Source organism: Dendrobates tinctorius, unplaced genomic scaffold (genome assembly GCF_039654945.1).
Source record: "Dendrobates tinctorius isolate UK_male_01 unplaced genomic scaffold, ASM3965494v1 ptg000059l, whole genome shotgun sequence".
Classification (NCBI taxonomy): Eukaryota; Metazoa; Chordata; class Amphibia; order Anura; family Dendrobatidae; genus Dendrobates; species Dendrobates tinctorius.
In genome coordinates, this window is record NW_027361727.1 from 24,095,864 (window position 1) to 24,121,603 (window position 25,740).

A 25,740-nucleotide genomic window follows, 5' to 3' on the forward strand; every position below is an offset into this window, starting at 1 on the left:
TATAGACGTTTGAAGAAAGGTTATTCCTAACGATATGTGTTTAGATGAAGAGAAGGCAACAGAAGGTTGAAAAGTTACATCAGACTTCGAGTTAATGTCACGGACTATGTATGGACAAACATTGGGGCACGAAAAGGAAGTCATTGACTGAATAGAAAACCTCACTCCGAATATACGGATTCATTCATATATTAACTGTATCGGGATCGCAGTACTGAACAACGGCAGGAACAGGTATAAAATAAAATCCTGCCTCCCGATAGTCACCACTAGGTGGTGCTATCTGCACGTACAGTGGGGGTAATAAGTATTTGATACACGGCCAATTTTGCACATTTACCTACCTACAAAGAATGGAGAGATCTGTAGCTTTTATCGTAGGTACACTTCACCTGTGAGAGACAGAATCTAAAAATAAAAATCAGAAAATCACATTATAGGATTTTTACATAATTAATTTGCATGTTATTGTATTTGATACAATAGAAAAACAGAACTTAATATTTGGTACAGAAACTTTGCAGTTACAGAGGTCAGACGTTTCCTGTAGTTCTTGACCAAGTTTGCACACACAGCAGCAAGGATTTTGGCCCCCTCCTCCTTACAGATCTTCTCCAGACCTTTCAGGTTTCGGGGCTGTCGATGGGCAACATTGAGTTTCAGCTCCCTCCAAAAATTTTCTATTGGGTTAATGTCTGAAGACCGGCTAGGCCACTGCAGGACCTTGAAATGATTCTTACAGAAAAACTCCTTAGTTGCCCTGACTGTGTATTTCGGGTCCTTGTCATGTTGGAAGACTCAGCCATGACCCATCTTCAATGTTCTTACTGAGGGTAGGAGGTTGTTGGCCAAATTTACATGATACATGACCCCATCCATCCTCCCTTAAATATGATGCAGTTGTCCTGTCCCCTTTTCAGAAAAGCACCCCCGAAGTATGATGTTTCCTCCACCATGCTTTACAGTTGGGATGGTGCTGTTGAGGTTGCATTCGTCCTTCTTCCTCCAAACAGAGCGAGTGGAGTTGATAACAAAACATTCTATTTTGGTCTCCTCTGACCACACGACCTTCTCCCATGCCTCCTCTGGATCATTCAGATGTTCATTGGTGAAATTCAAACGGGTCTGGATGTGTGCTGGTGTGAGCAGGTAGACCATGCGTGCCCTGCAGGATTGTTATCTGGAGTAGTGTGTTATTAATGGTAATGTTTGAGACTGTGGTCCCAGCTCTCTTCAGGTCATTGACCAGGTCCTCCCGTGTAGTTCTGGGCTGATTCCAGACCTTTCTGAGAATCATTGTTTCTCCGTGAGATGAGATCTTGTATGGAGCCCAAGACTGAGAAAGATTGACAGTCATCTTGTGTTTCTTCTATTTTCTAATAATTGTACTAACAGTTGTTGCCTTCTCACCAAGCTGCTTGCCTGTTTTCCTGTTGCACATCCCAGCCTAGTGCAGGTCTACAATTTTGTCCCTGGTGTCCTTAGACATCTCTTTGGTCTTGGCCATGGTGGAGAGGTTGCAGTGTAATTGATTGTGTGAACAGGTGTCTTTTATGCAGGTAACTAAATCAAGCAGGTGTAATTAATACAGGTAATGAGTGCAGAGTAGGAGGCTTTTTACAGAAAAACTAACAGGTGGGTGAGAGCCAGAATTCTTGCTGGTTGGTCGGTGATCAAATACTTATTTCATGCAATAAAATGCAATTTAATTATGTAAGAATCATAGAATGTGATTTTCTATTTTTTATTTTTAGAATTTTGCTCTCACAGTTGAAGTGTACCTACGCTAAAAATTACAGATCTCTCCATTCTTTGTAGGTGGGGAAACTTGCAAAATCGGCAGTGTATCAAATGCTTATTTTCCCCACTGTAGTTATTCTGCACTCATTGGAACCTGTGCAGATTAGTATGCCGAGAGCTCCCTCTAGTGGTGGCTGCACATGAAAAGAAAAGTACCCTTTATCAGGAAGGATGTCTAGAGAGGAGTTAATCTCCCAAACTTTGTTTTAGGCATATTTGCTCAAATCATCCAGAGATTTATTTTAATGTGATTAAAAGAGCCCCGGATTTCCATTTATTATGCCCTGAAGTCTTTCCAAACACTAAAGCCTAAAAAATTACACGGCTGGAAAAGGGTTAAAAATAATAAAACACATAATATTCCCATAGGCCATCAGGTGACTCCTTATGATATCCTCACTGCAGCTTTTCACCTCCTCTGTGTGAGTTTTTTGGTTTTCTGGTGCTGAGTCCTCATCGGTCATAGAGAGCGAGATGTACATAACCATGAGGACATCAGAAGAACCGAAGATCAGAGCAGAGGACATGGGGAAACTGTGCTGGCCGCTAGAGGAAGGGTAAAGACCGGGAGTCAAAAAAGATCTTTGGAGATGGGGGGGTTTATTTTAATTCCATCACAACCCTCAAAAGAATCCAACAAATGGCAGCTAACTATCGATGTTTTTATTGAATTTGGACAAATATGTTCGATTCCAAAAATTTGGGAAATTTGTATCAATTTGAATTAATTACAAATTGATCTGCTTACATCTAACGATAAGCCCATACAACCATTTAACTCTTATCAATGACACCAGTTTGAAGCCAATCTTGATATTAAATGTGCTGTCAGAAACCTTTATAAGAACAAAGAAGGTTCCTTTTCTTGGAGGACCCAAGAATATCAGTGAACTACTACATTGATTTTAATGGGATTTGTGTAATACCTCATTTACCCTGTGGGGGCACTGTAGGAAAACTGAACACTTGCTGCCAGGTTGCACCAATCACAGGTGATCGCTGGGCATCTTAGCAGTGAGTTAACATGTGATCTAATAGGAGGACTCCTCTAAAAAGAGGCTTGACCAAAATGAACAGATGACCGGCAGACAGCGGATAAGCAGAGATCGCAGATTGCTTTGCAGATCGTCTTGTGCGCATTTCCTACTTAGCACTGCAGGGCCAAACCTAAGCAGAACATTGAATTAATCCCATTCCTCCCAATTGAATTTCATGTCGACCTAATGATGTGATGTGAATGTACAGCGGAGACACCGCTCATGATACAGGGCAGGGGTCACCGGCTGCAGTACAGGAAACGGCAAATTAAGATATTTCCTCAATGTGACATTAAGCACCGCGCACCTTGTCCTCATCATACATTGCATTGATTTAAACCAGCAAAGTCCCGTGGAGATAGTAATGTAACACGACTGTGGATCAGGTGTGCCACGTCCAAAATTGCCCGATTGCCGCGCTACACACCCAAAGCATCGAGAAATTCAGTGAAATATTTGCAGAAAAACCAGAACAGTAAACAAATGGCGCAGAAACTTTTTTCCCTATATTTCTAAAACCTCTTACCACCTACTACTGGGATGCTAGAATCCCAAATGATGAAATTCCGTTCGATGCGGAAAGTTCCAGCTGCTTATCACCCTTAAATGTTTGGCAAAAATCCCCAAATTTTTAAGAACTCTCTTCATTTTTCAGAAGTAATCCCATCAAATTTGTGAGGTCCAAGGCCAAAATTGGTGGGAATTGCATAAACCTGCACACAAGCGGACAGTTCAGGTGGGATTCAGGTGGAGTTGTGGCAGAACTAGAACATCCCTCATGTTACCACCATGAATATTGGCAACACAGGAGTCACACAGGAGCAAAGCTACAGCTTCACCTCCACCTCCCTCTCCCCTCTCACAGCATGAGTCAGCATATGGGCAGCTTCACATACTGTGAGGGTCCTTTTGGGGGGCAGGGTCTCATTCTTTTAGATCAGGTATGATTCTGTATGAGGATATAAAATGCATGGGGACATTAAGGAGCTTCATTAGGGGCACTATTTATTTGTGAGAGCACTAAAAGTACTGAACAGCAGTATGACTGTGGATTTGATCTAAGAACACTGAAAAACAGATCCATCTTTCTTGTCTATCAAAGTTGAGCAATACGACATTACTACAGGAGAGCTGTGGCTGCACAGGTGTTTGTAATGAGACAAAGCTCAGCTCTGCCGTACTGTGTTATTATCAGGCACAGCTATGCAGTGAGATCAGGAGAGCAAACTGTAAGTCTTTGCATCTCTCACAGTGGTAACACCCCCTTTCAATTAAAATAAGCCTTGGATGCAAATTCTCAAGGAGATCTATGTCCAACACATAGACCTTAATAGTTTATTTAAATATTGAGAGAAAACATGGATTATTCTGGAATTAGACATCAGATTACAGATATTGTGGTATCATTTTTTTCCACTTCCTATGACCTACATGCCCATATAGATGGCTTAAGAGGGTTGATCCAACTGACAGATTCCCTTTAAGTAAATACATAAGATCCTTAGCTTTGAGAAGGGAGAGGGAGATGGATAAAAGAGTGCAAGTTTTCTGCCTCAATCTGTATGAAAGACATGCTGTGAGATGGAAGACGGAAGAAGGGGTAAAACCATCAGCTTTGCTGCAAAGATTTGCCTAACTACTACTAAAACTTATTTAGCTTCCATCTGACAGGTATTCAAAGTGGGAAAAGGGGCAGTACAGCAGAGCTTCCAGCAATATGTCCAGCAATATGAGAGGAGATGTCTTTGTAATGAGACAAAGCTCAGCTCTGCTGTACCGTGTAAGCTTTAATCATGCACAGGTTTTCAGGGAAATCAGAAGAGAAGTGTCATGATCCGGATTGGATTATGACAGATAAATGCACAAGTAACCTTTTTTTTCCCTTAAGCTGTGTGCTTAAAGGTAGTTTTGCCCCGGTGGCCATTGAGGTCATTGCACTGTGGTGATTTCAGTTCTAGTTTTGCCCCGTTGGCCGTTAGGGTCAGTGCCCTCTGGTTACTTTAGTTTAGTGCACGTGATTATCACTAACAGGTGTGATTGCTCTGGCTTAACTATATAGGAGTGTCTTCTCTCACTCACTGTTGGTGATAGTGGTCATTTCCAACCATCCCTGGTGGAGGAAGGAGCTATAGAGAGTTCCTTGCAGCTCAGCCAGAGTCCTGGGGTGGAAGGAGCTACAGAGAGGAGTTCCTTGCAGCTCTGACAAAGCTTGGTGAAGCAGCAGCTATTCAGGAGGAAAGCTGCATTCTGGTGCTGGACTCTGTTGCTGGGAGCAAGAGCGACAGAGCAAAGCTAAGTGGTGTTATCCCTGTTTGTACCTTTCCTTTTGTGTGTATCAGTGCAGTGGTGGGATTAGTTTCTGCACCGTCCATTTCACTAGAAAGGGCTAGATGCAGGGCGAGCTAGGGGTTTTAGGTATCCTGCTCGGTGACAGGTGCGGAGCCTGTATAGGGACTGTCAGGAGTGTAGAGACACTGACTCAGGGGAGTGCAGGAGGTCTCCACGTACCCGTTCCCTATCGCAGGGCCCTCCATTGTATTGGTTTCCCTGGTGTTTCCATTTATTATTTAAATTCTCCCTGCTGGAGGCGGTGTATCCAGTTACACGTGTAATTCTGAAATTCACCTGCTGGAGGCGGTGTATCCGGCTGCACGTTATATTATTTAAATTCGCCCTACTGGAGGCGGTGTATCCGGGGTCACGTGTGTCAGAGAAATTCACCCTGCTGGAGGCGGTTTGTCCAGTCACATGTAACCATCACAAGAAGATTGTCAGTCATTATATGCCTCACACTGGTAACACCCTATTTCATTTAAAATAAGCTCTGGAGGCAGATTTTCATAGAGTTCTATCATATACATGCACGATGCATTAGCACACTGCAACTAAAGTATACGTGAATGGAAAAATTGCTGCAAACATTAAAAACATAAAGGTACTACATGTTTTTTGATCAAAGAGCGCAAAAGCCATCCAACCACGTCAATGTGACCTTTTAATATGGATGGTCGCTAAACACCAAATGTCTTACCTTTTTGTGTGCCAAGCAGCCTCATGTGAACGGAGAGTTAAAAATAAACCAAGCATAGCTCACAACTAAAACCTTGTGTGGGACTGTTGGGTGGATAAGGATGCTGGCTGGGCCCTAGAGGGGATCACACCTCCAGAAATATACTACACAAAACCTCCCGCACAACCTTAGCATCTAATTTCAATCTCACAGGCATTTAGGTGGGGGAAAGGGGCAGTACAGCAGAGCTGACAACACTTTGAAAGGAAAGCTGCAGCGGCAGAGGTGTTTGTAGTGAGAAAAAGCTCAGCTCTGCTGTACCGTGTTAGTTACGATCACGCACAGCTCTGCACTCAGATCAGGATAACAGACTGTCCGACATTACATGTCTCAAACTAGTAACACCTACTTTCATTTTAAATAAGCTCTGGAGGCAGATTCTCATAGAGATCTATGTCCCACCCATAGATCTTTAAAAGTTTTGTACATATCAAGAATAAATATGTATTTTTCTTGAATAAGAAATGGTATCGCATATATCAAGATATCATTTTATTCAGCTTCCTATGACCTACATGCCTATTTTGACAGCATAGGAGTTTTAATCCTACTAACAGATTCTCTTTAAGACACTTCAGCCTCACCCCTCTCCCTTTTTTCATCTCTGCTCTGTTTAGTGTGACAAGGCCACTAGTAAAGTGCTGGAGGGGAGATATGTTTCACTATGCTTAATGGCGTCAGTGATATTAAACCTAGAAATTTTCTTCCAGGACTCTAAGTGTGGTGAGGGCTTAAAATGTAATTTGGATAATGGGCTGAGTTTTATGTGGACACCCACAGAGTAGGTGCGAGGATGTCCACCTTATCTCCAGCCCAGGGTATAGTCTGGGGCTTAAGTAGCTGGCCTCCAAAGGCAGCAGTGTTCAGTGTCTGGAGAGGCACACTCCTTAGAAGTGGTTGTGCTAGAACCAACCTGAACCGTATGTGTTCTGCTAGCGGTGAGCGGAAGGAACTCCGCTCTAAGAAGGACTGTGCTTTGTGCTACCATTTTGTTTTGTTTCCCTATTTTGCCCAGAGGACTGTATTTGTTTTACTACACCTTGGTTTATGCTGTCCATAATAAACCAAAGGAAGTTCAGAAACAGTTTTCTGTTTCTACCTCCGTGTACAGGCGAGTGAGCCGATCTACCACATTAGTTACAGATTATTATAAGCTTTTTGGAATATTGGAACCAATACTGTTTGAATTAGGGGCAGAAAAGCAAGACCGCTGTCCCCGTCTTCTAAAAAGACACATTACAGCTTCACATCAGCTACAATAATACACAACATACAATGTATCCACAATAAGTGATTCAAAGTCGAGTTCATTTCGTAAAACAAAAAGGTTAATCGAGAGATTCATGTTGAAACGTTATGGAAAACATCTTTTCTTGTAAACGACACAGGACAATGCGGGCGGTGCGGTAAATGTCACCGTGGCACCATATTTTCCCGGTTGCAGTCTGTGCCGTGTGAAGTGTAACAAATCTCATAGATACAAAACGTTCTGCATTTTATTTCATGTGAGGACATTTGCTCCAAATGGCGTCTCTTTAGCTCAGCCTCATTTACATGACATTACCGGGATCTCCAGCTGCTAGCACATTGTCACCTTTTTCATACTGTTAACTTTTTTAAAGTTGAGATGTTCAATGAGCCAAACAAGCGTGATTTAGCTCCGATCAACCGAAGTTCAGTCCAAATTGTGCAAGCGATTAGATCAGTATGTGCCATGTATTACCTCCGGGCCTCTAATATATTTTAAAGGCAGCACACACTTCTTCTTGTATCAATAATGATGTGCGAAGGTAAAATTCCTGTACCGATATCGGTAAGGAACTGTTGGTGCAAAAGTATCTGGAGTATCAATCAGTCATAGATAAAAAGAAAGCCATATCGAAAGTTACACAAATGTATCTGCTCCCTCCTTGTCCACCTCCTGGAGCTTTTCTGACCTCCCACTTCCATGGACATTAATATGCAGTCGCCCCTCGGCAGATATAATGGCTCCCAGTTCTTCTGGGAAGGATTTCTACTAGATTTTGGAGGCGCCTGTGGGAATTTTCCCCCATTGATCCAAAAGAGCATTTGTGATGTCAGATCCTAACTTTGAAGAGAGGACCCGGCTCAACCTTTGGTATAGCCGTTGGATGGGATTGAGGCCCGGGCGGTCATGCTCTTCCACCAAATTGCCATGTAAATGTCTTTATGAAACTTATGCATTGGGGCTCACTCATGGGGGACAGATAAGGGTATTCCCAAAACTGTTCCCACAAAGCTGAAGCTATAATTGTCCACAATGTGTTGTTATGAAGATTTCCCATCAATGTAGCTAAGAGGCCGAGGCCGACCCCTGATAACGGCCCATAGCATTATCCTCCTCCACCATCTGTACAGGGGGCACAATGCAGTCAGGGGGTAACATCCTCCTGGAGTCACCAAACCCAGACTCCTCCGTCAGATGCAAATAGAGAAGTGCGATCCGTCACTGCACTGAACAGAGTCCAGTGGTGGTGGCTCTACACCACTCCATCCAACACTCAACATTGTGCTTGGTGATGTACGGCTGCATGCAGCTGCTCGTGCACGAAGCTCGCCGTCCCCATAACTGCAGAGTCCAGGTCTCCTGTGGTGTTATCAGCAGAGCAGTGGTGACTTTTCTGCCCTTTCCTCCTCAGCATTCGGTGACCCCGCTCTGTAATTTTACGTGATTTGTGATTTTGTGGTTGAGTTGCTGACCGACAGAACTATAGATAGATAATTCCAGAACATAATTCCAGCAAAGAACTGTAAACAATTTTAGACTTTACAAGTCAAGAACTTGAAACTGAGCACTAATGAACACCTATACCACCTGCACCCACTGACCATGGCTTGCCTCTGACCTTTCCTATATTCTTGTGCCTGCTGATTTTCAATCTAGCCCTAAATAATCAGCAACAATTGGATAATTGGATGCTTGTTTCTGGGAAAGGAATGCATGAAATTTTGGGGATTTTACAAGACCCAGTCCAGGAGAATAGTTCTGAAGGGTCTCCATCTCCTGGCCACTTTGTGTCAGCTTCACACTTGAGTCGGCAGGCTCTTCGTAATCTGCCAATTAAAGTATCACCTTGACTCTATTTCCTATTTGGTTTCTTTTTGAAACTTTTGACCTCAACTTATTACCCACGGACCACAGCTTGTCTCTGACATCATGCATACAACCATCTCTGCATATCTCTGACTTCTTCCATCTACAGTAGTTGTGTCCATTGGGCATGACCTTGGCTTGTCGTTACTGCCGGATGATCTTGGCTTTTCTTACCCGTTGAGCTCAGGTCATCTTCAACCTGGTTTGTCCTCTTGCGCCTACGGACATTTCCATTAGATACTACGCCTAGGGCCACAATCATGAGCCCAAATCTGCACATTGGGGTGGAAAGTTGGAGACCAGGGGCTCATTACACTCCGCGCCTTGGCTGCAACCAGTGCCAGTTTGGAGACACAGTGAATTTCTTCCCTGGCCATAACACGATGTCTGTATAAGCATAATATTTTGATGGCTACTGTCTAGCGTTCCCTCTCGCGTGTAACATGTAGGATACGCCTGAGGGGAAAGAGTCTGACACAATATAGTCTTACTTTGGAAAGTGCCTGCAAATTGCTATTATGGTGTAACTCATCTTGGTTGCAGGTTTGCATTGCGGAGTGTGACAGGTTAGCACTTTTACCCAGCGGTGAGGATGTAGACTCAACTCCTCTCAAGGTCTTTTTGCAGAACAAGCCTCATGTTTTATTCATGGCTCCTTTTGTTTTGCTGGCTGTTACAGAAGTGTTATTCTCTTAAGTTACTGACTTGGTATCTGCTTTAAGTACTATCTAAATGAACACATCTTTCTGACCCGTCGAAGCCAGAGAACTACCGGTTCTTTTCATCTGCTCCGATCGACCCCTCGTTGCAGAACATCTGCAGAAGATTGCCAGCACCATACCCTGGATAGAGGATCCCACCGCGGCCAAGAGCAATACTTTCATTCTACCTTTTTTCTAGGTTCTTCAGTTTTAAGGATTGATGATAACGTCATATGCAAATTGGAAGAAGGAATCCATGTGCTGAGGATCTTGCAGCCGTCTTAAAAATCTTAGGAAAAAACATGGATTTTCAATCCTGGCATTCCCCTTCTGTTGCAAATGTGTTGTGGATTTCTTAAAAATCTGCATCAAAATCAGTGTCAAAATGTGCAGGCAGATTGTGTTCAGGATTCATTACTGAATTGCTGCAAAATATACGGTGAAAATGTTTTCACAATATGGCATTACAGTAATCATGGAGTTCCCAAAGGATAATCGCTGTCGATGCTGTTATTACCTATGATGTATGTATCTTTAAAATTTACAAATTTTATTAGACATAAAAATACAACATTACACACAAATATACACAGTAGAGGTGCTGGAACATAAAATAGAGAAGGGACTACAGTCCATGGAATCCCACATTACGGCATCAACAAATAACCACCCACCAATGTGGGGTTATACGAGAGGGACAAAAGACACTATCGTTGTATCATCATTTTAAAATTGGATTACATATATTGAGATACAAACGTTGTAATTATTTATATTACTGCGCAAACGCCGCAGTTATTGAGACCAAATTGCCCACAATAAAGTATCCAACTACACAAAGTAGGCCATAATCGCCGCAGTAAAGCATAAACCCTGTAGTGCCCCCTATAGCATAACCCCCATCGGGGGCCAAATCTTTTTGCATAAATACAAGCTGGACTGTTCCATACCAGAATATGCCAGTGGAGATGCCTGGACGTCCCTCTGCCCCGACGCGCGTTTCGCACTGCTTCTTCGGGAGGCGTGTTATTACCTATATAGTGACCCCCGGGGGCGCTTATGTATCTCTGTCAATTCCCCGTTAGTTACAATTTGCTCAATTCCTTACATACAATTAAATTACAGAGCAATGATTCAGGGCAGGTGAGCCTTGGGACAACGGCAGGAGCCACGCATGCTAGTAAGTGAAGGAAAGAAATTTCCAGCATCTATGGTGCTGCTGGCAGAACGCTGTTATAGAGGAACTGACCATTCAAAAAGAATAGTTGGCATGTTGCAGAGTTTGGGAATCGGATCAAATCCTGGACATATTAGTCTGGCAGAAGAGCTTATAGCATTGGAGTAACCAGGGGCTCAATATGTTAAGGGTCACGTTGTCATCTTAAGAACAGTTTTTATTATCAATTAGATTGCGTGTAAGAGTATGAGATAATAAACTTCACAGCTCCTAATTGGTAATGGAATGTCAAAGGGTAATAATAGCTTTATAATGATTTTGTGTGATCACTTGTGATCATCTTCCTGGATCTATATAAGGCTCACCACAGCACACACCTGTGTCATGTTATTAAGACTTTTTTGTGCTCTGCCCACCTTTGGTCTCAAGACCTCTGCTACCAGTTGGCAGTCTAAAGGACCTCTGCTACCTGTTCCCAATATCCTATCCACCTGTGAACTTCATGACCTCTGATACTTGTTTGGGGTCTCCTGTCCACCTGCAGTCTTCAGAACCTTTCTACCTGTTTTGGGTATCCTGTCTGCCTGTGGTCTGCAGGACCTCTGCTACCTGATTTGCAGTCTATTATATGCCTGTGGTCTCCAGGACCTCTGCTGCCTGTTCCCAGTCTCCTGTTCACCTGCTGTCACCAGGACCTTTGATAACTGCTCCTGGTCTCTTGTCTGCCTCCTGTCTCCAGGACCTCTGCTACCTGTTCCCAGTTTCCTATCTGCCTGTGGTCTACAGGACCTCTGCAACCTACTTCCCTGTCTCCTGTCTGCCTGCGGTCTTCAGGACCTTTGCTACCTGTTCCCGGTCTCCTATCCGCCTGTGGTCTCCAGGACCTCTGCAACCTGCTTCCCCATCTCCTGTCTGCCTGCGGTCTCCAGGACTTTTGCTACCTGTTCCCGGTCTCCTATCCGCCTGTGGTCTCAAGGATCTCTGCAACCTGCTTCCCGGTCTCCTGTCTGCCTGCGGTCTCCAGGACCTTTTCTACCTGTTCCAGGTCTCCTATCCACCTGTGGTCTCCAGGACCTCTGCAACCTCCTTCCTCATCTCCTGTCTGCCTGCGGTCTCCAGGACCTTTGCTAACTGCTTCCAGTCTCCTGTCTGCCTCCTGTCTCCAGGACCTTTGCTAACTGCTCCTGGTCTCCTGTTTGCCTCCTGTCTCTAGGACCTCTGCTACCTGCTTCCCAGTCTCCTGTCTGCCTGCGGTCTCCAGGACCTTTGCTACCTGTTCCTTGTCTCCTGCTCACCTGCAGTCTCCAGGACCTTTGCTACCTGTTCCTTGTCTCCTGCTCACCTGCAGTCTCCAGGACCTTTGCTACCTGTTCCTTGTCTCCTGCTCACCTGCAGTCTCCAGGACCTTTGCTACCTGTTCCTTGTCTCCTGTTTACCTGCAGTCTCCAGGACCCCTGCTACCTGCTTCCCTGTCTCCTATTCACTTATGGTCTCCAGTACTTCTGCTTGCTATTTCCTGCGAGCCCCACTTATCTGCTGCACGGACGCCCATATTCCATGTGCCTAAACAATGTATAGTCACTGCACACGCTGATTGTACTTAATGTGAAGTAAATTTATTGCTTGACAGTGAGGAAGCGACATCAAACGACGTTTCGGCCACAACGGCCGACTCACTGCTCTGGCACCATTGTGCAGACTTCACACTCCACTGAGCCACCAATAATACAGTGGCATATTTACCAGTCCACCACCTCTTCAAGGAACAGGATTTAGCGGCAACTTTGAATATGCTATCAACTCATTTATGCCTAGCAGTGACACTATCGATTTGGTGAAAACAGACCCTACATTCAATTGAAAAGGCGACTTTGTGATAAAGGCCGATGTGGCCGAAACGTCGTTTGATGTCGCTTCCTCACTGTCAAGCAATAAATTTACTTCACATTAAGTACAATCAGCGTGTGCAGTGACTATACATTGTTTATGCGATTCTGGGACTATCCGTTCCTTCTCACTGGCACCGCGAACTCGAACCCTCTGGCCGAGTGCTAACCATCTGTATTACCCATATTCCATGTGCCCACCCCCAGGCCTTGGTTTTGGAGGATCCATCTCACCAGGTGAACCAAACAAAAGCTTTGAACAAAAAATAAAGCAATATTTTCTGACACTCTGCCGGGAGATGTTTATGTTAAATGCTTCTATATGGGACAATGTTTATTGCAGTCTGTAGAAGGCCAAGAATGCCTTGAAGTTGTATGGAAAATGTGAAATTTATGGAAAGATAACCGTGGACAACTCTGTATAGAAAATGATAGAGCACCTATTGCTCATCACATTCACCGTCTAAACGCCATTCACCACCCACCTCGCTAATTACAAGTAATAGCTTCCTGTTGGATACATAAAGCTCCATCTGAGCAGACCTTTGAAGCTCTGGAAAATGTCATGGTGAGGACACAATCTACTCCTCCTGCTATAAAAACTCATTTAGCTCAATTATTTTTTTTCGATACCATCTATGACATGGCCCAGATGCCACATTTTACATGTTCGCAGCTCGTTGTTATGAATGGAAGATGTGAACTTTTAAAATTTTGGGCCATGGGTCGACTCAACAGTGAAGAGGTTCGACGTCAGAGTCAAGACGTTCATCCACGGTCTTCTACGTACGGCATGTTTCTCTTCTTAGGCATAAAAAGCTAGATAAATCCTGCTTTACAGGAGGCTTTTTTTTTTTCGGTTTGCGGCTATCCGCTGGGTTAACCTCTGCCATTTATTTGGAAAGTCCCATCATATTTCATGGTCACTAATGGAGACAAAAGAGGCCGACATGCACCAAGCGGCTTTCAAAGCGGAATTCATCTGTTTCATTCTAATCCAATCATGGCTGGAGGTTGGGGGATGAGATTTCATTTATCGAGGACACCACTGGGTTCCGAACTAAAACTTTGAAGCTCCCCACAAAGCTTTCATTGGTGATTAGCCTCCTAGTAAGCCAATTACTGCAGTTTATTTATAGTCCGCCATTCAACTAGGGAGGGAGGAAGTTGATTTTAGATATTCCTGTTTTAATTTTTTTTTTTCAACTGTCCTTATTCATAGAAAAAAAGAAGAAAAACATTAGAAATAAAATGAAGTTTTATGGCCGGAACTGTTGCATCGGGCGAAAGACATACCGGCTCTATTGAAGATTATTCTTTGTTATCGGCGCACAGTAGGAAACGTTATGTCAATTTTTATGGTTGGTTGGAGCTTTTCGATTTTATTTTTTTTATTTTTTTTTAATATTGCACATAGTAATTTGATACAATCATATTCAAAAAGGAAGATTGACAGGTTTTGACAGGGGGCGGAGGAGTGTTAGAGAATGACCCACCTTGGCCTCTTTCTCCGCAGTCAGTTGTCATCGTTTACAAAAAGCTCAAACCTTAAAGAAGAAATGTCAGAAATTTCCACCAGGGATCTAATTTTTAATCCAAATAGGAAGAAAATTCTGCACTTATTGTTTTATATAACTATAGGAAGCAGTTCTTCATTTTTAATACAAAGATCATAATACACTTTTAAGCACCCTCACCCCCAAAAAATGACCTCTAGGTGTTTTTGGAACATATATTCATGTTGTTTACTAATATACTCGCATTTACAAAGGTTTACCGATTTCCTAATAACAGTATCGGTGCCCGTTCCCGGCAGCTCCACTTCCAACTAGTGCATGGCACAGTAGAGAGCTTCCTATGTTGGGAGGTCATCAGTGATCTGTGGGAAGGGGGCTCATGACAATAACTAAGTGTGAAGGTTCTCCAGGGGAGGTGGATCCTCTAAGCCTTAGGTCCCGGTGGGAACACGGACCTTGGGCATTGAGCCAGCAAGCAGGAAGGCATTTGGGCAGCAAAGACTGCAAAGGCTCACCAGGAATCTCAGGATCAGCAGGACGGATGAAGTGGAACACGGTAGGGATGAATGGAAGCCCAAAACACAAGTGGTGGAGCCCACCCAACGTAGGACTAGGAGTCTTAATCCCAAGACACAGGTGTAAGTCAATGGGCCTTAAATAGGTCTATAGAGATGATGGTATTGTTTAACGCCGGGCACATTGCAAAAGTTGATGTGGAGCACAACAGAGGGCAGCGGACCCAGGGGAAGGAAGCATGGTGCATGATACAGGTGTGTAACATTAAGCTAACCCCTTTCTGTGTCACAACTGATGACCAAGAAGGGAAATGGCTAAACTCTGCAATTAAACAGTGAACCAGACCCCTTTGTACACAGCATTGATGATGTAGAGAGCACAAGATGGAAGTGAATACAGTGAAATCAGTAAGCTTCATTTACACATCCAAGTAGGGGTCATAAGGTGCCATTACACCTATAATCATTACCTGGGTAAGGAATGGTGCTGTGATCCCTGCGGCTGACTGTGCTTCCCTCACACCCGACGGGCGCCGTTTCGCTCCTTGCTTCTTCCGGGGGAGTGTGACACGGGTCACAGCACCATTCCTTACCCAGGTAATGATTATAGGTGTATTGGTACTTTATTAACCCTACTTGGATATATTTACATAGTTTGGTGTACAACAATGGGACCATATTTGGAGTGCTTTATTTTGTAGAGATACTATTAATATATAGCAGAGAGAATTGTTGCACTTGCATATCTCAGTCCCTGCATTGTTACAGCCTCCCTGTATAGAGCATCCTTAACGGAAAGCAGTATTATTGATTTTTTTTCTGCACCCTTTTCTAACCCACTAGCACCGACTGGCGCCTCCATACTGCACAATATTGATTATTTACCAGCAACATTCGCTTAGGTCCATTTCGGTGTATTCTAGTGGTTCCTTTTACTGATTATTTCCGTCTTTTTTTTTTTACCCATTTTATTATCATTGCTGTATTACTGTGTGTTTTTCTTCCCTTTTTTGGAGGTTTATTGTCCTGTTTTTTTTTAGTCTTAATTATTTTATTGCCTTCTGTTTTTTTTATTGAATATTTTTTTTCTTTTTTTAAATTTTATTATTTGTGAGTCGGAGTCGCTTCTTGTCTAGCGTCAATGGACTGCAATAGACTATGTTGATGTACCTTTAGGATTGTGTAGTGAGGTGTATAAACCCAGAACTTTTTTCTTTAATAATCCATAATTTGCACCTCCTTCCTGAAGGCAAAGTCTTACTTTGCCTACCCCTAAACGTATCAGATCAAGTTTTTTGGCAAACTGTGAATTTTTGAGCAGATTTTTTATATATCAAATATATCATAAAATATTTAAAAAAAAATACACAATCGCTGTAATACTAAAATATTAAATAAGAAACTCTTCCATTCTTTTCCCCCTGTAATGAGCATGCGATGGATTTTGTGTGCTGACAGTCTCACACCTCTCGTACTGTCTGACACTCGCTTTCACTGCTAATTATAAGCTTCGATACTCTTTGGCTATTTTACACGAGATGGACCTGACTTCAGAATGGGTAAGGCCTCTTTCACACATCAGTTTTTTGCCGTCAGGCGCGATCCGGCTTTTTTTTGTAAAACCGGATCCGGCAAAAAGCAATGCCGGATCCAGTTTTTCCCCATTGACTTGCATTAGCGCCGGATCGCGCCGGATGGCATTGCGTTTCATCCGTTTTTTGCCGGATCCGGCTACTTGTCTCATTCCGGCGTCTGTAAAAAACGGCTACTGTAACGTTTTTTGTCTCCGGCGAAAAAGCCGGAAGCGCCGGATCCGGCGCTTCCAGCTTTTTGCTACAATGAAAGTCTATGGGCGCCAGAATGCGCCGGATCCAGAAAAAGACGGATCCAGCCACCGGATCCGTTTTTTTAAGTCTGCGCATGCTCAGATCCAATTGGCCAGCCCCCAGGAAACAGATATAACCTGCTAGACGGATCCAGCAAAAAAACGGATCCGTTTCTACAGTTCTCCAAAATTTATGCCGGATCCGTTTTTTCTAAAAATAGCCGGATCCTGCCTGACGGCAAAAAACTGATGTGTGAAAGTAGCCTACGAAGAGACTCGTGGCGTGAAAGGGGTTAAAGATCATTGAGAAACATGAAATCAATTGAAGCAGTTTTCTGTAGACATTTGAAGGTCGGCGTAACTTAAAACACATAAAGATTGGGTAAGTTCCTCGGGGGCATGGCAACTGACTGTCAGATTATGCAGATGTCAGATCATTAGTCAGAATAACGTTTGTCTGACTCGGTCATCCCGTTATACACTGATTCTTTTTCTCACTTAGCAACCATATACAGTATATATATATATATATATATATATATATATATAATATATACTCCTATTACCATAGTGTAATGCTGCTGCAGTGCAATATAGCGCAACCTCCACTAGGGGGTGCTGGTGAAGGAAGAGAGATTGCGCGCACACACAGCGTAGATCCACCGTGCAGCAGCACAGGCGCCTTCAGGTGGTGAAAGAGTGGTCAGACGAGCCGAGTCAGTAACTGTCAGGACAAACTGGACCAGAGGGAAAAGCAATACACGTGGTCAAATACAAGCCAGAAGTCAAAGCCAGATGGGAGCAGAGATAACAGAGACATGAGACAATAACACAGGTCAGAAGACAAGCCGGGTCACATACCAAGAGGTCCAAGCGCAGGGAGCGAACACTAAGCCAAGCGGGGTGGCAGGAAAGGGAAGTCACGGGAGCAGAGTAAACAGGCAGAGGACAAAACACGTTATCAAGGGGTCAGCTGCTCTAGCCTGGAAGCGTGAACTATCACTGATGGTCTGCAGGCCGCAGCAGACTGAAATATCCCCACAGATCCAAAAACGAGGCAGCAAAGGTTAACCCCCACATGACCAGACCGGGGAGAGAGTAACAAGAAATAAACCCCGGCCTGGATCATGACAAATAGGTTACCTCCTGGAAACTTTTAATGAGACACGCAATGTCCTTAAAGAAGAGTGCAGTCAAAACTGAGGGTGGAGCATGACAAAAGATTACAAAAAAACAAGAGCCTATCTCTTTCAGACTCCGCCCACGAGGATCGTGTCCTAAGCATTGCACGATGTTTCAGTTTTGCCTGGATCGTTCTTTTAAAAGGAAATGAAAAGTAATGTATGACAACTTGCGATGATAGTAAAAAGTAAGAAAGGACATAACGGAGAAACAAGAAGCAACGATGTTGCACTTTTAGTTAAAAGTCAGCTTAAAAGCAGATTTTTACATTTGTTCATAGATTTGGTTTAGGTGGAATTCTTGGTATATAAACAGTATTTTGGTAATTTTTTTTCCCCACTTTTTCATTGAATTGCAATCATTTTTAATTAAAATTGTTGAGTTTTTCAATAGAAATAGACCTCAGAGGAAGCGATTAGCGAAACACGCCATGGAAGTAATGGGTGAATTTTGTGCTTTTTGGACACAAACTTGCATATATTGGATAGTATATCCATATTGCATGTATATAATAGACAATAACACGCAAAATTATTCACACCAACTACAAACGAACCTAACAAATACCTTCTGCTATGCCTAGTGAAGCAGCAGCATGACAAAAAAACTCTAAAAATATAATGTATCCACCCTTATCTTTTCATGAATTTCTCCAACAACTCTAATTTTTCACAATACAAATTCAATACAATATTGCAACAGGAAAACATCCAACAGAACGTAATTCAGATCACAGCCACTGGGTGGCACTATATTGACTTGTGCAGCAGGAGCAACTCCTGGCAAAGTATCGCAAAATTATTGTTTTTTTTTTCAAAACTGGTCACTTTACGCCACTCAGCTTAGAATATGTCAGACTTAGAAGGAAAGAAACATCTGTAGTTAATGACGTAGGTATGACTCTATATAAGCTTTGTCCAAAATGCTCCTTTATTATAATACTGGAACTTTTCAATTAGTTTTAGAGGTTGCATAACTCAAGTAGGGATCATCTGGGGACAGTCAAGATTTTTTCTCTTGGCCACATTACAATTAAGCTGCTATCTCCATGGTCCAACTCGTGATGAGTCCCTTATTGTGGCAATATGACACAATGAACGTTGAGATAATTTATACAACCAGGGAATGGATACAAAATAATGTAAAACAAAATCTAGTCTGTGAATCACTAAATCACAGGGAAAATCACTAAAGAGAATCTCCACTTTGGGTATGCAGCCCCAACGCGCGTTTTGCATGGGCTTCATCTGGGTGCTGCCCCTGGAGGAAAAATGCATTGGGGCTGCTAGTCTGGTGTCGCAAAGGGGAAAATATGAACCTACACCTTCATTACCTGAGACTTTTATACTAATTATCCTGTCTTTATATATGTACTTTATTGCTATTGCTTTGTGTGTGATTATTATGATTCAATAAACATTTACTTACTTTTTATTTATGGACTATTTGACTCCCTGTTTGTAGCTTTATATTCCATGTTTGGAGTTTGAAGTCGATTGATTAGTGATGGACTGTTGGGCAGCTTGGTCTTTTATTACATAGAGATGATGGTTTCCATTCTGATGATATTATATCAATTTATTAAATAGGTTGGTCACAAATTGATCTCTCACTGGATCACCAGTAATCAGCTGTAATTGGGGGAGAAACCTAGCAGTGTTCAATTAAACTACAGAGCCCCTGCAGGGCAAACTAAGCATTACAAAGTGTCAATTCGAACCAATGTGATGCAGGACAGGTCGGGTCCTCCAAGTTGAGCGACGGTCTTTGCATTTATTTTCCACTCTGTCAAAGAGCCAAAGATCCGGAACAGCAGACCCCATTCTGATTAACCCAAATTTGGGCTTTTTAAAGCTGGAAATCCCTTTAAGCAATGGAGAGCATAGATTGCAGCTATACGTCTGCTTAAAGCACTAAAGTGTCTACATACGAATATTTTTGGAGGTCACTTTTTTTTTTACAAGCGCTGGCCATGTATATGAGATGTAGTCAGTGGTACCTGTTATTTATACTAGCGGCATGCAGTCATTATTGATTGGTGCCACATTGCGTTAGCTTAGCACCGCCTGCTGGAATCTTCATGAATAACAATGCGCTTCACTTTCTTTTTTCTTTTTTTTTAAATTAGTAGCTCAATAGAACAATGAAGGGATGCCAGCAGGCATCAATAGCCAATTTGTGACAATGCGATGCAAAATACATGTCAGCAGGCACCAATTGGCAATGTGTATTTTTATGGTTCTTTGAGCTGAATTTCAGTATCTTGTAAATTAAGGCTCTAATTTGCCTAAAAAGACAATCTCTATGTGTGAGAACAGTCTGTATCTTTGTTCAGGGACCTTACACTTCCTCTGAAGCCTATGCATTCATTTCAAATGCTTCCTTATAACTCCAAAGCCTAGAAACTAGAGTTGAGCGAAACGGGTCGAAAAAATTCAAAAGTCGAAGACTTTTGGCAAAGTCGGGTTTCATGAAACGAAACCCGACCCTAGGATGAGGTCGGCCACGAGGTCGGCGACTTACGCGCCAAAGTCGCGTTTCAAAAGTTTGTTTTGCGCTCTTTTTCAGCCAATCAGGATCCACGGACACTGTGGGCAACGTGATGACCTAGGCACGGGTCACCACCATCTTTCAGAAGGGCATGCAAGTGATTGGCTTGCTTTGGTGGGCGTCACAGGGGGTATAAAAGGGCGTGCACGCCGACCGCCATCTTACTTCTGCCGATCTTAGTATAGGGAGAGGTTGCTGCTGATTCTGTAGGGAGAGCGTTAGACAGGGGAGAAGACAAAAAAACTGCTTCTGCTGCTAGCGATTTGGCCTGCACAACACACAAGTCACTGTGTGTGCAGTGCAAGGGGAGGCTATATAGTGGTGTATCAGTGGTGTTGGTTGTTGGGCTGCCTTTTAAGGCTTCCTGACACGCTGGCATTGCTGTTTACCCACTGCTCCGCAAACTGCTTTTTTAAAAGCAATCCAATCTCCCTTATCCTCTAGTCACTTTTGTCACAGCTGTGCCATCGAGCGTGTCACATAGCGCTCAGATATCAGTGGGCCTCACACAATCCACAAATGTCCAGTGTCCAAAAGTGTGTGCAGAGATTCAAAATCTCCATTATCCTCTCGTCACTTTGGTCACAGGCAGCTGTGCCATCGAGCGTGTCACATAGCGCTCAGATATCAGTGGGCCTCACACAATCCACAAGTGTCCAGTGTCCAAAAGTGTACGCAGAGATTCAAAATCTCCATTATCCTCTCGTCACTTTGGTCACAGGCAGCTGTGCCATCGAGCGTGTCACATAGCGCTCAGATATCAGTGGGCCTCACACAATCCACAAGTGTCCAGTGTCCAAAAGTGTATGCAGAGATTCAAAATCTCCATTATCCTCTCGTCACTTTGGTCACAGGCAGCTGTGCCATCGAGCGTGTCACATAGCGCTCAGATATCAGTGGGCCTCACACAATCCAAAAGTGTCCACTGTCCACAAGTGTGTGCAGAAATTCTAAATCTCCCCTGTCCTATAGACACCTTGTACCTTGTTTTACATTACTATATAGTTTGTTGGATTTTGTCTACATTTCTACCAAAAATGAGGAAGGCTGGTGGAAGAGGCCGTGGAATTGGGCGGGGGTTGGCAACTGGTAATGATGGTGTTGGTGGTGGATCTGATGGTAGTGGCAAGAGCAAAATAGGACCGAATGCAGGAGGTGCTGACCCTGCGTCATCGTCTGGCTACATAAGGCCTCGAACGCTTAGTTTTCTAGGAGTTGGCAAACCGCTTTTAAAGGCAGAGCATCAGGAAAAAGTTTTGTCTTACATTGCTGACTCAGCCTCCAGCTCTATCGCCTCCTCTTCTTCAGTTGTAAAAAGTAAAAGCACTGAGTCGTCATTGGAGGCTCATGTTCATGAACCACACCTTTCCTTGTGTCCTTCACCCCAACCAAGATTGAAGGATGACGCAGGCCATACTACTGATTACTCCATGGAGCTGTTTTCACATACCATGCCTGGATTATCAAGTCAAATGGTGAATTACCCAGGCCAAGATGAATCTGACATGGAGTGCACTGATGCACAGCCGCTGATGGATGATTCTGCTGGTACATTCACTCAGAGCACTACATTGTCCTCGCAGTGTACAGTGCCAGATTTTGACCCTGATGAGACTCAGGTGCCCCTTCCCGCACACTATACCACCATACACGGTGACACAGAGAAAGGTGCACATGACATAGAAGAGGAGGTGATGGATGACCCAGTTGTTGACCCAGATTGGCATCCATTGGGGGAAGAGGGTGCTGCTTCCAATAGCTCAGATGAGGAGCATCCACAGCAGACATCGACATCGCAACAGCTGTTATCTGGCAGGCCCGGAGCACTCCAAAGACAGGTTCCAAACATCAAAAGAGTTGCTGGACAGCTTGTCCAGAGGGTCAAAAGATCACAGCGTGCTAGGCCGCAAAATGTCTGCCAAAGTAGGAAGAGTGCAGTGTGGCACTTTTTTGAACAAAATCCTCATGATCAGGCCAAGGTTATCTGTAAGAAGTGCGCAAAGACCTTTAGCCGAGGGAAAAATCTGAAAAATTTGAATACCAGTTGCATGCTTAGATATTTAACCAGCATGCACTTGCAAGCGTGGACACAACACCAAACCTCAAGTGCCACATGTGCAACTGATCACAACGAAGGTAGTCAGCAACGCTACATTGTTTCCCCCACTGTAAGCCCACCGGTTAACACAGCAGCAAATGTTGAGGTGTCGTTGCAAGGCCACAGCAGTCAGGGAATCCCACTGTTATATCAACGAAAGACTGATTCTAGGCCATCAGAAAGAACACCAACTCCATCACCATCATCAACCCTCTCTCAGTCCGCCCTGTCCACCGCTACTTCCACCATATGCAGCTCTCAAGTCCAGCTCACCCTCCCAGACACTATGAGTAGGTCAAGAAAGTACTCAGTCTCTCATCCGCGTACACTGGGTTTGAACGCCCACATTGCCAAACTAATCTCGTTTGAGATGATGCCCTTTCGGTTGGTGGAAAGCACAGCTTTCCGCGAACTCATGGCCTATGCAGTACCACGCTATGACCTACCCAGTCGCCACTTCTTCTCTCGCAAAGCCATCCCAGCCCTCCACCATCATGTGAAAGACCGCATTGTCCATGCACTCAAGCAGTCAGTGAGCGGAAAGGTGCACCTCACAACTGATGCATGGTCCAGTCGGCATGGCCAGGGCCGTTACGTGTCCATCACTGCGCACTGGGTTAATGTGGTGGATGCAGGGTCCACAGGGGACAGCGGTGGTGGGACAGTGCTGCCTAGCCCACGGTATAGGAAACAGTTGGCTGTAGGCGTTCCACCCTCCTCCTCCTCCAGAAGCGAAAGCTCGTCCACAGAGCGCAGTCGTACGAGCACTCCATCTGCAGCTGCCACTGTTGCACACGATGTGTCCCCCTATCGAGCAGCTAGTGGAAAGCGTCAGCAGGCTGTGTTGCAGATGATGTGTTTGGGCGACAGACACACTGCCGAGGTGCTGGCCGAGTACTTGAAGCGACAAACTGAGTCATGGCTGGGCAGTGTACATCTTGAGGCAGGCAAGGTAGTTAGTGATAACGGCCGTAATTTTGTGGCAGCCATAGCCCTTTCAAAACTCAGCCACATACCTTGCTTGGCTCACACCTTGAACCTGGTGGTGCAGTGCTTCCTCAAAAATTATCCGGAGTTAACAGCCCTGCTCCAGAAGGTGCGAAGACTGTGCGCGCACATCCGCCGGTCGCCTGTACACTCCGTTCGTATGCAGAAGCTGCAGCGATTGCTCCACCTTCCCAACCACCGCCTCATTATCGACATTGCAACAAGGTGGAACTCCACCCTGCACATGTTGGAGCGGCTGTGCGAGCAGAGGCAGGCCATAATGCATTTGTGGGAGGATACACGGCCAGGCACTTTGAGAGCAGACATGGAGTTGACAGGCGTGCAGTGGTCGAAGCTGAAAGACCTTTGTAAAGTCCTTCAGTGTTTTGAGGAATGCACACGGCTGGTAAGCGCAGACGACGCCATCCTAAGCATGAGCATCCCACTTATGCGTCTGCTCATGCAAACTTTGACGCACCTTAAGGAGCAGGCGTCTGCAGCCAATGTTGATGAGGAGGAAGAGGAGGAGGGAATCCTTGATGACATTCAGCCATTGTCTGCTCAGGGACCTCTCCTGGACGAGGTGGAGGAAGAAGAGGAGGAGGAGGAGGAGGATGATGGGGATGATTACTTAGGGGAGGAGGATGCATCTCGTGGGGCAAGTGAAAATGTTGGCGTGGCAAGGTCTGGTACAGGGTTTGTGCGTGAATGGAGGGATGTGGATTTGCCAGAAAGTGCTCCTCCACCCAGCACTCGCAGTGCATCATTGACACCGGGAACATTGGCCCACATGTCAGATTATGCCTTGCGGATCCTAAAAAGGGACCCCCGCATTGCCAAAATGATGAACGATGACGACTACTGGTTGGCCAGCATCCTGGATCCACGCTATAAAGGCAAATTACAAAACATCATGCCACAGGAGAACCTTGACCTAATATTGGCTAATAAACAAGCAACTCTGGTAAATCGGTTGCTTGAGGCATTCCCAGCACACAGCAGCGGTGATGGTTCTCACACGAGCCGTACGGGCCGGGGGCAGCTTGGCAGAGGTGTTCATGGTGTACACAGCAGAAGTGGCGTTGGAGACAGGGGTTTCATGACAATGTTGTGGACTGATTTTTCAAATACCGCTCACACAACTGGTAATACTGCATCGATGGAAAGTGACAGGAGACAGCAGTTGTCAACTATGGTTACAAACTACTTTTCCTCCCATATCGATGTTCTCCCACACAGGTCATTCCCCTTTGACTATTGGGCCGCTAAACTGGACACCTGGCCTGAATTGGCCCAATATGCCTTACAGGAGCTCGCTTGCCCAGCTGCAAGTGTGCTATCGGAAAGAGTCTTCAGTGCTGCTGGATCAATCCTGACAGAATAAAGGACCCGTCTGTCAACCCAAAATGTGGATGATCTAACCTTCATTAAAATGAACCACGCATGGGTTTCCAAGGATTTTGTCCCACCTTCCCCTGATGACACATAGGGTGACAGAAAAATGGCTTGCTTTGGTCCACCTCTTCCTGGGACTTCACCTATTTCGCCTTTTGCATCAGCTGAATGTCCAACATCAACATATGCCACTTTCTAAAACTCCCTAACTGTGCTGCCTCCCCCCCCATGGCCGGGGTAACCACCTAGCGCACGACCCCGTGCGAGTGCCGTTGCCCTGGACAGGTGGGTAGGCCGACTCTTGGGCGCGGGCACTGGCACAGGGTCCCTCATAGTGCAATCAAGTGTCTCTGACGGTGGTGGTGCACACCCGCCGTCAGACACACCGCTGTACTATGAGGGGCCCAGTGCCAGTACCGACGCCCAAGAGTGGGCCCCCCTTGCTTGGGCAGGGCCCCAGCATTTGCAATCTTTACCTCTCCCTGCTCCTCCGCTGTGTAATCTGGGCCGTCAAATCCATACTGTGCCTGACACCGTCTGAGCCTGCCTCCTGAGACATATATTTTGAATGTGTACGCTATCCATACATGTTATCCAGGGATACGGTACCCTTTCTAACCTTTGTGCAATCACGTGCAATCCATACTGGGCCTAACACCGTCTGAGCCTGCCTCATGCTGTATAGACATATATTTTGAATGTGTACGCTATCCATACATGTTACCCGGGGATACGGTACCCTTTCTAACCTTTGTGCAATCACGTGCAATCCATACTGGGCCTAACACCGTCTGAGCCTGCCTCATGCTGTATAGACATATATTTTGAATGTGTACACTATCCATACATGTTATCCAGGGATACGGTACCCTTTCTAATGTTTGT

General features: G+C 44.6%; 1 protein-coding gene across 7 annotated transcripts in view; it reads left to right on the plus strand.

Annotated features, from left to right (window-relative positions):
• The window catches only part of LRRC4C (leucine rich repeat containing 4C), a 1,128,588-nt gene that overhangs the window by 327,392 nt on the left and 775,456 nt on the right, over nucleotides 1-25,740 (plus strand). The window lies entirely within an intron of this gene.